We start from the raw sequence: 12287 nt of genomic DNA, 5'->3' as shown, positions 1-12287 counted from the left end.
GTACAATATAGAAAATGAAGTTAAATTGAAAAATAATCATAATATGGATATTTAAACACATTTTTGAAAATGGTGGCCGTTCATTTCGATATAGCCTTCAGTTCTTTTGTGCATATTATCACACTATAGACTATTGTACCTAATTCCAATTACCAGGTTCGTACTTCATATCAGTAACTCATGTTGAAATAATTCTGTACCTACTCTATAAAAGAGTACCTTACGTACTGTAAATTCAATCTTCACTTCTGCCCGATCCGAAAAGATAAAATTACTCAGAAATGCTATCTACTGTCCGTTCAAGTTGTTTTGTCGCAGGGTCGTAGAAAGGGAGGGTGAATCACGTGACAGTTAATTACTTAACGAGGCCCTTTTATTTAAGTTATTTTAAACACTTTTATAACATTACGTAGACGTCCAATTCCTAACAGAAATTAATGTTTTCAGAAAAGAGCTAAGACAGCCCAGCTACTATACTTTACAGAGGGGGAACAGAAGCAGGTGGGGGAAACCGGGATGCGACGTAGGCAAACGGACGACAGTACCTGTGCGAAAATATGATTCAATATTGAAAGCTCTTTCGTCACTGGAAAACGCGAACATATTTCTGAAACGTACTATACTCCTAACTCAGTACTGCTTACGCGCCTTCGGCTCTGTGTCGTAAACGGTTGGAAGTTTACTAGTAGAAGGGGTGGGAGTGAAGTACTTTTAAAAAACTCAGGTACAATAAAAATTGAAGTAAAAATAAAATGATGTCCCTGTATAATAATAAACATTTATTTGTCGGGACCACCACAAGATGGTCACAGCTGTCATTCATCCCCAGTAGAATATCCCTTAGTATCATCTCTTCTTCTTCTTCATATCATCAGCAAATCTTATGCACTTTATTCTTCCTTCTACTATCATCTCTCCTATGTTCTGAAAACAGCACTTTACTAAGTCCTTCAAGTAGATGTTGAACAGGTTAGGTAATAAAATACATCCTTGTCGTACTCCTGTCCCTATTTTACTTCCTTGAAACAGTTCTTCTCATATTCTGACTTTGACTCGTTTTTCATAATATATAAAGATTACTCAAAAGCCTCTCTCTTTCCAATCCATACCTGTTTTCTTCAGGATTCCCATCAGTTTATTCCAATGCACTCTGTCAAAAGTCTTTCCTATGTCCACAAATACTTTATACAATAATTTATTCTTCTCTAGATATCTTTCGCCGAGTCCATACCTGTAGAGTAACGGTTACCGTGTCTGGCCGCGAAACCAGATGGCCCGGTTCGATTCCTGATCAGGGCAAGTTACCTGGTTGAGGTTCATTCCGGGGTTTTCCCTCACCAAAAATGAGCAAATGCGGGGTAACTGTCGGTGCTGGACCCCGGACTCATTTCACCGGCATTATCACCTTCATCTCATTCAGACGATAAATAACCTAAGATATTGATAAAGCATCGTAAAATAACCTACTAAAAATCTCTCACTCACTCTTTGACTCTACACTATACCACAGGAACAAACCCTCACAGGAAACAGAACAAGTGGCACCAAGACCAACAACGACCAGTTTTGAAGATGACCCATAAATAGGTCGAAACATGTAAACGAGGTACGTTGAAATTTAACACAGGAAAGTCTTACCATACATATTCCGAAGTAAAAAAAAAATCTTTCGCCAATTGTTCGTAGTAGTCCAAATGCGTCCCTCGTACCTTTCCCCTTCCTGAAGCCAAACTGCTCTTCTTCCAACTGTTCTTCCATCTTAGAATATAAACGTCGATTTAGTATTCGCAGGAGAATCTTTGCCGAGTGTGACATTAGGTTCATAGTTCTGAACTCGTTACATTTCTTGGCATTATTTTTCTTCGGTATTGGAAGCAACACTACACAACGCAGAGCTGCACGCATTGTATTCTTCATCTGACATAATTAGGAACATTAAATCCAGACGTTTGAGATGGGCAGGGCATGTAGCACGTATGGGCGAATCCAGAAATGCATATAGAGTGTTAGTTGGGAGGCCGGAGGGAAAAAAGACCTTTGGGGAGGCCTAGACGTAGATGGGAGGATAATATTAAAATGGATTTGAGGGAGGTGGGATATTATGGTAGAGACTGGATTAATCTTACTCAGGATAGGGACCAATGGCGGGCTTATGTGAGGGCGGCAATGAACCTCCGGGTTCCTTAAAAGCCAGTAAGTAAGTAAGTAGGCCTAAGTAAGTATTGAAAGCAACACTGTCTCCGTAAAATCTTCAGGTTATTCGCCTTTCTCATATATTTCCTTGCATAATGATAGAAATTCCTTCTTATCTTCACCAAAACATTTCACTAATTCAATGGATATTTTATCAACTGCTATTGTTTTCCCATTCTTCATTTTCCTGAGCGCTAGTTCAACTTCTTCGCTTAAGACAGAAATTCTTTTTCGTCTTCTCATACGGTTGCTTCGTCTTCTATAGCTAAGTCATCTTGACGATTCACTGTCTCATATAACTCTTCTACATACAGTACTGTTCATGTGTTCAGAATTCCTGGTTTCTCTGTTATCTCATTTTCGATTTCGTCTTCTATAAACCACATGGTTTTCCTGTTCTTATTTAAAAAACATGGTATAAAATAGAACAATTTATTAAGATATCTAAAATTCTTGTTTCATGATTGAAAAAGAATTTTAATAGCTAATCTAGGCCTATATATCTATGTAGTACATTTATTGTGTATTAAAGTTCGGGGCAGAAAAGATAATAAATGATATGCAATATGAAGATATAATATGGGTCGTATGCGGAGACTAAGAGGAAGACGGAAATGAGAGAAGATTGGAGAATGCTGGATTTGCAGTGAAAGACTTCTCCTTGAATAAAACTATGGATGAATCAAACCTTAAAAATTCTAGTCACTTCCTGTTGATTAAAACACATTTCGACAAGTTAGAAGCATCCTTATGTGATCCCCGCTTTCTATGTTCTGTTGAGCCGATTTTTAGTCATTTGAAAATCATTCTATATTTAAATCCTATTTGTTCGTAGTACTGATTTCTGCGTGATTTAAATAATTCCCATTCAGTTACGTGCGACTCAGGTTTTACTCTAATTCCCTTGGATTTTGCTGTATGTCTGTGTAATGAAACTTTTACGTCTAACAATAGTTGTTAGTGCGGAATTCCTTTCATAGATGTCACTGAGGTCGGTTCTGCATGCTACCAGCAGACAGGAAGGCGGCGGGCGCCGCTCTCGGAGAATAGATGAGACGGGGCTTCCTGAGCGGGATACGAGACGAATTTTCAGTTAATGCGAGCGACTCAAGAGGTGAAAATGAGGTTGCCGCAAGATAAAGCTCTATTCTCACTTTTCCATTGTCCCAAGCGGAAGGAAAAGACAACATGCCTTCATTTGTTTCCATGTCAACGATATTATGACTAACGGAAGTCTTGAATGCCTTCCTTCGAGTGCAGCTGCGTAATGAACATCCAGGAGCACATATTATCTACAGATCTGACGCAGTAACATCTCATTTGTTTCTTACTGTATGTCTTTATACCTTCTTGCATATATGGAGCGCGTTTGTAAATTACTGCTTTCTACCGTTTTACATTTTAAAATACAAAAGAAAAAAGAGCTAAAGAAGACGTTTCCAAGTAAAATGAATTAATTTTAGCGTTTACTTTAATGGACTGCGTGTCTTTAGAACAGATAAATGGTTTTAATAACTAGAGTTCGGACATGTAGACACTTAAGGGCAGCCAGGAAGCTGAAACGATAAAATATTACATTTTCCTATTTTAATTTCAGAATATATAGAGCTATAGTTTATTATTATTATTATTATTATTATTATTATTATTATTATTATTATTATTATTATTATTATTGCTAAGGCAGATACGAATTATGCCCTTTAAATACCATGTGCTTAGGAATGTTATACTACTTAGCACCAATAAGAAAATCTATTTTATCGCTGTTTTTCTCAAAATGACATTTCGCAATCTTCATTGCTCTCTTTCTCAGAAACTACAAGTCCAATTTGATTCAATTTTGCACAAATGTTTATTATACTTTATTAGACAATCATATTTATGTCTTAAATTGATTAATACTATCTCTTAAATATTCTGAAAACGTATTTTTTTTCGATTAGAAATGTTGAGAGTATTTCTTTATTATTGCAATGAAGTTACGAGTTTCTCTGTTTCTCAGATTTGTAACCTATAGCTTCTAACATGTGTCAAAAATATTCATACCTCTGGCCATATTTAGGGTGACCAGACGTCCTCTTTTGTCCGGACATGTCTTCCTTTTTAGGCCTTTGTCCGGGGTCCGGGCTGATTTAAAAAAAATCAAGAAATGTCCTCCTTTTCGTAACTTGTATCCCTGATATTTTGAAATTATCTGATTTGACGCCTTTTTCAAGTAATTTGTCTGTAGGCGGCAGCAGCATCGACGGAATATACTCTTTGCCAACAATCATAACTCTATTTGCGCCTCCTTGTTATGGTCGTTGCTCACAGGTAGCTAGTAAATCGAGAGATCGAGGTGCGAATATAAATCTAAATAGATTTTTTCTGTCCTCTTTAATAATTATAATTCCCTTGACTTTCGTATGTAGCTAACTTTAAAAATCATTTTTATTAAGTTTTTCGTAATTATTTTGTAATAAAATAGATATTAATATACTTTTAAGCATGATATAAGCCTAAATCTGTACTGTAAATATTTTGTAATAAAATAGATATTGACGTAATTTAAAGTGTAATATAGGCCCAAGCCTAACTCTAAGTATATATTTTCTGTCTTCTTTTTTCGAACAATGTCCTCATTTTTGAAGTTTTGTGTCCTCTTTTTTTTATTGATGTGAATCTGTTATTAGTTTTGAGAAAGGGTTCATTAGAATCCAGTGTTTTCAGCTCACTGAAAAAAATTACTTTGAAAAACTCGTCAAAATAGCTGAACTATTCATCAAATTAGAATGGAATTCATGTGGCACATGCAGGTCACACATAATATACAGATTTTTAGAAAATTTGGTCATTGTTTGTTTTGTTTAAAGAAAATAAATTAAATGACAACCTGTCATTTTTGGTCACTTCAATCTCAAATCTCCCTTTAAACCTTTCAAAATAGGTAGACAGAAAGGAATTAGGAGATCCACATATAGGCATTAAATACGAACTAATATTAAAAATATGTATAGTTCGGGAGACGAAAACTAGCATGTGAATTGCGCGAGAAGAGAAAGGTTAGGCGATGAGAAAAAGAGTTTTGTGTGTGAGGGGCCACAATCGTTAATATTACACGAATCTACAAACACGAAACTTCAGCTTATACTAAAAACTTATTTTCCCACTCCATACCCACTGGTGATATAGACACGGTGTGTGATAGGGTCATAGTGCAGGTCTTACCTCGTCTACTATATCTATATAACGGACGTATAAATTATAAAAAGTTTTACTTATTTGGATGCTCTGCATTTTCAACATGAACAGTTGTCTTTTTATGGTGCATTCAAGCCAATTTCTTTCCACATTTTACCTGCAAGAGGAATACTATTGATTTCAGCCATACAAGAAATAAATCAAACGTTTGCCAAAGGAAAAGTAAAAAGAAATAATGCCAACGAGTAATCTAATAAAAATAAATGAGTAAATTAATCCGAGTTCGGTAAGGGGGGAGGTACACCACTGGTCTGGAAAAATTTAGTGAAATTGTTAGCTTCAATATTAAATTTTCTAAACTCTTTTATTAAGAAAAATATATTTCCTGAAGGAATAGGTAAAAGATCCTAGACTATGTTGTTGATGTAGGCCTTTAAAAATATTCCAGTAAAAGAATCATGCAGATATTTAATTAATTGTAGATTTTATTATGTAAAGGCTTTACGGCTGGAAAAAATATGCAAAATTTGATGTTATTTTTGCAGGTAATTATTAGCTATTTTAATGTTCTGAATAGTGTTTTATAAAGTGTAATGTATGTATATTATGCATGATTTTTTTTTTTCATTTAGCTTTCATAATAGCTGAAATATTAAAAAAAATAATAATTTCACTAAATTTTTGCAGACCAATGGTGTACCTCCCACCTTAACCCAGATAAGACTGACGTCCTATATATAGGAACCGGACGTTTTATTTTTTCAACATTGCTGTGTAAGATTTTCATAGTCGGCAATCATGATACCATAATCCTTATGTGTTATAAATTGCCTCCAATTTTTTTTCTTATATTTAGTCTGTCATAGTCATTGTTATTAACATATTTGTGTGAAACGTCCGGTGTCCTATATGTAGGACGTCAGTCTTATCTGGGTTAAAAACAGTTACCAATAAAAATAAATTTCCTTCTTAAATTTTCTTATCACAATTTTATTCATAAATGAAAAAATAGATATATTAAACTCTTATGTCTGAAATAAAATCATTAAATTTACAGCTTAGTTTTTCAAGCTTAAAATTGTGTGAAAAAACCAAAAAGAATTAAAACTTATTTTATTAAAACATGTCGAGGGAAAGATCTGAATTAATAAAACCTGCTGTCCCTATATGATTCATGCTATTACATATTTACATATTTTAAAAATTGTCAGATACTGTATATAAAAACAGAAACATAATAATAAACTTGACCGATTTCCGCAGTACTAACAGAAAATTATTCTTATTTTTTCACCAAACTTTCGTCTTCACCAATCCAATTCATCATTAACATAGGTACTTCTAGAACGTATTTCTTTTGTTACGAGTATTAGGCTATAGAAGTTGTTAGCATACCGAACCATTAAGCAGATTGAAAGTTACACGAGTAAAAGTACGAAGCTGATAAGAAAGCCGCCAAACTAAAATCATGTTTATCAGGATGCATTACTAGGCTGTTTCATTACAAGTGTGCACATATGCAAGAATGCTGCCTCAATAATGGAATGCTAGAGGTAACGACAACAGTTGGTAATAACACAATTGTAACTTTGAACATTGTACCAGAATTGTTTGAAAAGTACATAGCCTGACATAGAAATTAAACTAGGGTTATTCTGAAACAATCTTTATTTCTCAAACCCCTGAGATTCACACACTTGGTGTTGCAATGCTGTACACTTTTGTTCATAGTTTCTTCGAGGTCTGCAGAAAAGTCTTCTGCTGCTTTTGTAACCCCTTCATTTGACAAAAATTTCTTCCCAGCCAAGTGAATTTTGAGCTTTGGAAAAATAAGTCAGAAGGTGCGAGATCTGGTGAGTCGAAGGGGGTGCGTCAACAATTCGAATCGTAGTTCGTGTAGTATAGTAACCGCAGGTGCATTGTCGTGATGAAACAACACTTTCTTCTCGGCCATACGCAATCTTTTCTCGCGAATTTTCCCTTTCAGTTTCTGCAGGATATTTCAATAATATTTTTCGGTTCTTGTTCTCCCCTTTGGTAGAAAATTAATCATGATTATCCACCTTAGAGTCCCAGAACACAGGCGCCATGATTTTCCAAGCCGATTGAACATCTTTTGCCTTCTTTGGAGGCAGAGAATCACCGTGCTTCCATTGTTTCGACTGCTGTTTACCTCTGGCATGTAGTACTGGATCCAGGTTAGAAACCGCCTACAAATCAGGCGTATTCTTTTCGAATGAAGCCAGGCAATCTCTCGAAATTTGACGTGTTAACAAACGCGGAACCCAACTTGCGGAGACCTTGGACATGCTCAAGATATTTGACTAAGATGTGGCGCACCTGTTCAGTTGAGATGCGTATAATCTCGCTAATTTCCCGCACTTTCAGTCGACGGTCGTTCAACACTATATAGTGGATTTTTTCTACTATTTCTTCACTTGTTGCTGTTACATTGTAAAATTCCTTTGCAGAAGAAATAGTTGCATTTTTTCGACTAAATTTCTGCACATATAAAGGACAAAACTAAAATTCTTTCAATTGTTCATTAACATAATACACTGCTCTCGTAAATTTACTGAGCATATTGGGAATTATGTCAATGGCTTTCCCAAAATATGCTATGAAATATTTGACATAAAACCAATTTGTATCTCGAAAAGGAAGTAAAAACGAGCAAAATTATATTAAACATTTTTGTCTGAAATATCTCAAAGAATAACCCCCTGAAATTAATGACTTGTATACGGTTCACCCTCTATTATTAAGCCTATTAGGCCTACTATATAATACTGTATATTGAATTTATTAACATAGTGTTACATTTACTCTGTAATTTGCCAATTATAGCTACATTTCACATTTTTGACTATGGTATTTATACTTAACTCCTTTTAATTTATTTTTATTTGGTATTTTTCATTTATATCTATATCTCTGTCTTTTATTTGGGTAGTATCTATTTGTTTTTTTTTCATTTCTAATTTTTAATTTGTAATTGCACTCGTATCTTGCATTTGTATCTGTTTTATCTCTTTTTTCATGTTATATCCAATTTTATGTTTTTTTTAACAAATATCTTTACTGTCTATTGTAATTGGAGCTTTGCCCTGTTATAGACATAAATAAATAAATAAATAAATAAATAAATAAATAAATAATTAAATAAATAAATAAATAAATAAATAAATAAATAAATGACATTGAATGCTTTTCGAGGTTCTAATGCAGACCAGTTCCATTCTATACTTTTGGAAACGTGAAACCTGATCTAGGCCTATATAGTATTTTAAGGGGAGAGGATGGTAATTTTTAGTGAAAAATGGGTAAATTTAAAAACAATTTCTTTAAAATACTTTGTGATATGTGTGGGATACATAGCTTAACTTTTGTGGGTATTTGTACCCTTATCGGATGTTTAGTCGTCATTTTTAAACTTCCTGCGTTATGGATTTTTAAATCACTCGCCCACATGTATAGTTGTTTAAGGTAAATTAAATTTAAAAAAAAAATCTTTAAAATACTCTTTGATATATGTGGAATGCATTGCATAACATTTTGTGGGTATTTGTGCCCTTATCGGATGTTGAGACGTAATTTTTAAACTTCCTGCGCTATGGATTTTTAAATCACACGCCCTCTTTTATCGGTTTCCATTAACTTCATTTTTTTGCTACATTACCAGACAAAAATGGATATATTTTCTGAACTATTAAAGATACATGCAGGAAATTTAGAACACAAATTCTTTAGACTATTAGGAAAAGTTTCTCTGTAACAGAATTTTGTTAATTGATTTCATTTTAGAAATACATCCGTTTGTTTGCAAGAAAGGAAATCAGAAAATTGTTATTAAATTTTAATTGTTTATTTAGAAACGTAGGAACTAATATCAAAATTCTCTTACAGACAGTTTGTAGAACATGCTTTTGCAAGCACATTGCAAAAAACTATTTCAATCTATCTTTAAAAACGGTTTAGATATATCGGTTTTAGGACAATCTGCATTGGGTATATTTTTTTTTTCAAATTTGGGCCCCCAAATAATTTTTTTTTTCAAAATATTTATATTTGGTTGAGTTCCTACAGCTATGAGAACTCTACATGCAAAAAATGAATATTTTACACCAAATAGGAAAAAAAGTTTTATAAAATACCATCCTTTCCCCTTAAATTCTCTTACCAAAGAAATATATTAGTATCAGAACTACGTAGTTGAGTTATTTTTTTCCGCCAGAAGAGTATGAAGAAGTAGTAGACTTGTTAATTTCTTACAGAAACTTCTTTGGTTAGATTAAATTCATGCAACTTAGTTCCGCTCTATTTAACCCTTGAAGCTCGCTGCTAATGACCTGCGTGTCGAGTTTTGTGCAGAAGTCGCCGCCACAGTCTTCCTCGACGTCGGACCATGGCTCTTTGTTATAGATGCAGAATGAAATACAACGCAAATTAGTAGTCGGCGACAAAACTAACATTTGTAATTTCAGAGCACTCAAGTACTGGTTTGAACTTTTTTTCTTTTCATTGGTTTTAGACTGTACTTTACTCCAAACAATGTTTACTCTCTCTGGAAATCGTTAACACGTCAATTATCATTTGTCTAATTTCAATTTTGTTTCCACTCTGTGTGTTAGTTATGCTTTCTCCAAAGAGGCAGTTCCGTTATTGATAAAGCTGAAAGAGTGTCTTTCTTTATACAGGGACATCATTTTATTTTTACTTCAATTTTTATTGTACCTGAGTTTTTAAATGTACTTAACTCTCACCCCTTCTACTAGTAAACTTCCAGTCGTCCTCCACACAGAACCAAGACCGCGTATGCAGTCAAAGTGCCTTACGGTGACACTAAACAGACTGAGTTAGTGAGTATAGTACGTTACAGAAATATGTTCGCGTTTTTCAGTGACGAAAGAGATTTCAATATTGAATCATATTTTCGTAAAGGTAGGCCTACTGTCGTCCGTTTGCCTACGTGGCATCCCGGTTTCACCCACCCGCTTCTGCTCGCCCCTCTCTAAAGGCTAGTGGCTGGGCTGCCATAGTTATTTTCTGAAAACATTAATTTCTGTTAGAAATTGAACGTGTACGTAATATTATACAGCTGTTTAAAATGACTTAAATAAAATGGTATCGTTAACTAATTAACTGTCACGTGATTTCCTCCCTTTCTACGACCCTGCGACATAACTACTTGGATGGACAGTAGATAGCATGTGTGAGTAAATTTATCTTTTCGGATCGGGCAGAAGTGAAGATTAAATTTACAGTACGTAAGGTAGGCCTATTCTTTTATAGAGTAGGTACAAAATTATTTAAACATGAGTTACTAGTACGAAGGACGAAACTGGTAATTGGAATTAGGTACAATAGTCTGTAGTCCGATAATATGCACAAAAGAACTGAAGTCTGTACCGAAATGAACGGCCACCATTTTCAAAAATGTTTTTAGATATCCATATTATTATTTCAATTTAACTTCATTCTCTAGCTATATTGTTCGCTAATTTGCTGTAGATAGTATAATATACACTGCATAATTAATACTTCCGAATGGATAGCTCAGTTCGTGAGTAAAAACACTTATTGTTAATACAGCATTGTATTTTGATTAAACAAAAGCTTAATGAAAATTATAAAACTTAAAATCGCGATATTTCCTAGTTTACTTAATTGGATAAACTACTTTTCTTCCCTTCTATACCTAGTGACGTCATTTGTTTGTATTCTACATCATCGAACTCCAGTCGTGGAAGGGAGTAGGAAACGGTGTTTCCAGTTCTCAACCTTTAATCCAAAGGTATAGCCAGGTTAATATTGGAAATGCTAGTAAAAATAAAATGATGTCCCTGTATAAAGAGGATCATACTGAAAGTCACGAGCAATCCATTGTTATAAATCGCAATTATTATTTTTTTAATACATCAGGCCTACATCATCTTAATCTACAGGCTTTTGTGTCACTTTTCAACATAGTCTCCATTTCTTTACACACATTCTTCCCGCCGTTCTGTAACTTTGAAAATTCCCTTCCTGTAGAAGTCTTCTTGATCTTCTCGAAGATACTGACGCACTGCTTTCCGGATGTCCTCCAGCGCCTCCTGCGTTGGCCTCGCAGCTACTGCTTTACAGAACCGAAAAGATGGTAGACCGGAGGGTGCCAAGTCGGGACTGTAGGGATATTGCGGAAGAGTTTCCCACATAAATGTTCTGATTTTCTTCACTGTAACACGATCAGTTTGAGGCCACGCGTTATCGTGTTGCAGTATGATCTTCTTTCCAGGGTGTTTCTCGCGTAATGCACGACGGAGCTTCAAAACTGCCTGAATATAGCGGACAGCATTTATGGTCTGTCCAGGTTCAAGAAATTCAACCAAAATGCATCCCAGAACTCATCAACTGTTTCCTTGTTGCGTTCCATGGAGGCATTTCAAGGGCAACCGCTATGAGGCTCATCCTGCATGCTCATCTTCGAAATGTTTCACCTATCTCCTAACACTGCTGGCGCCCATGCACACATCTCCGTATGCACACTGAAGTCTGATGTGAATTTCTGCAGCAGATTTTTCTTCAACAAGGAATTTAATGACAGCACGCTGTCGAAACGAACCATTGTTGTCGACCATTTTGCAAACATTGCCTGTGGTTACATGATAGAAAGTTTAAAGTCTGTAGATTATGATCATATAATCGCTTTTTTACATTCTTGAAATTGAAATTATAGTAGGAATGTGTTACTCATGACTTTCAGTACGACCCTCTGTACAATGGTTGAAATCCAATGTCAATATTCGTTTAGATATGTGGCACAAAAAAAAGCTTCAATCTTGAATTAAAAAATTCTTGCAAAGTTCACTAGCTGTTTCTGGCTGATATAGAGAACCCAAGCTTTCTAGTCATTAGATAAATTAAATAAA

At 34.7% G+C, this 12287-nt stretch overlaps 1 protein-coding gene across 9 annotated transcripts in view; it reads left to right on the top strand.

Annotated features, from left to right (window-relative positions):
- Positions 1-12287, top strand: part of Dscam3 (Down syndrome cell adhesion molecule 3) — a 2377722-nt gene that overhangs the window by 1542935 nt on the left and 822500 nt on the right. The gene's annotated exons all lie outside the window — the stretch shown is intronic.

The sequence above is a fragment of the Periplaneta americana genome, chromosome 7, assembly GCF_040183065.1.
Source record: "Periplaneta americana isolate PAMFEO1 chromosome 7, P.americana_PAMFEO1_priV1, whole genome shotgun sequence".
Taxonomy (NCBI): domain Eukaryota; kingdom Metazoa; phylum Arthropoda; class Insecta; order Blattodea; family Blattidae; genus Periplaneta; species Periplaneta americana.
This window is presented reverse-complemented; position numbering and strand designations above follow the sequence as displayed.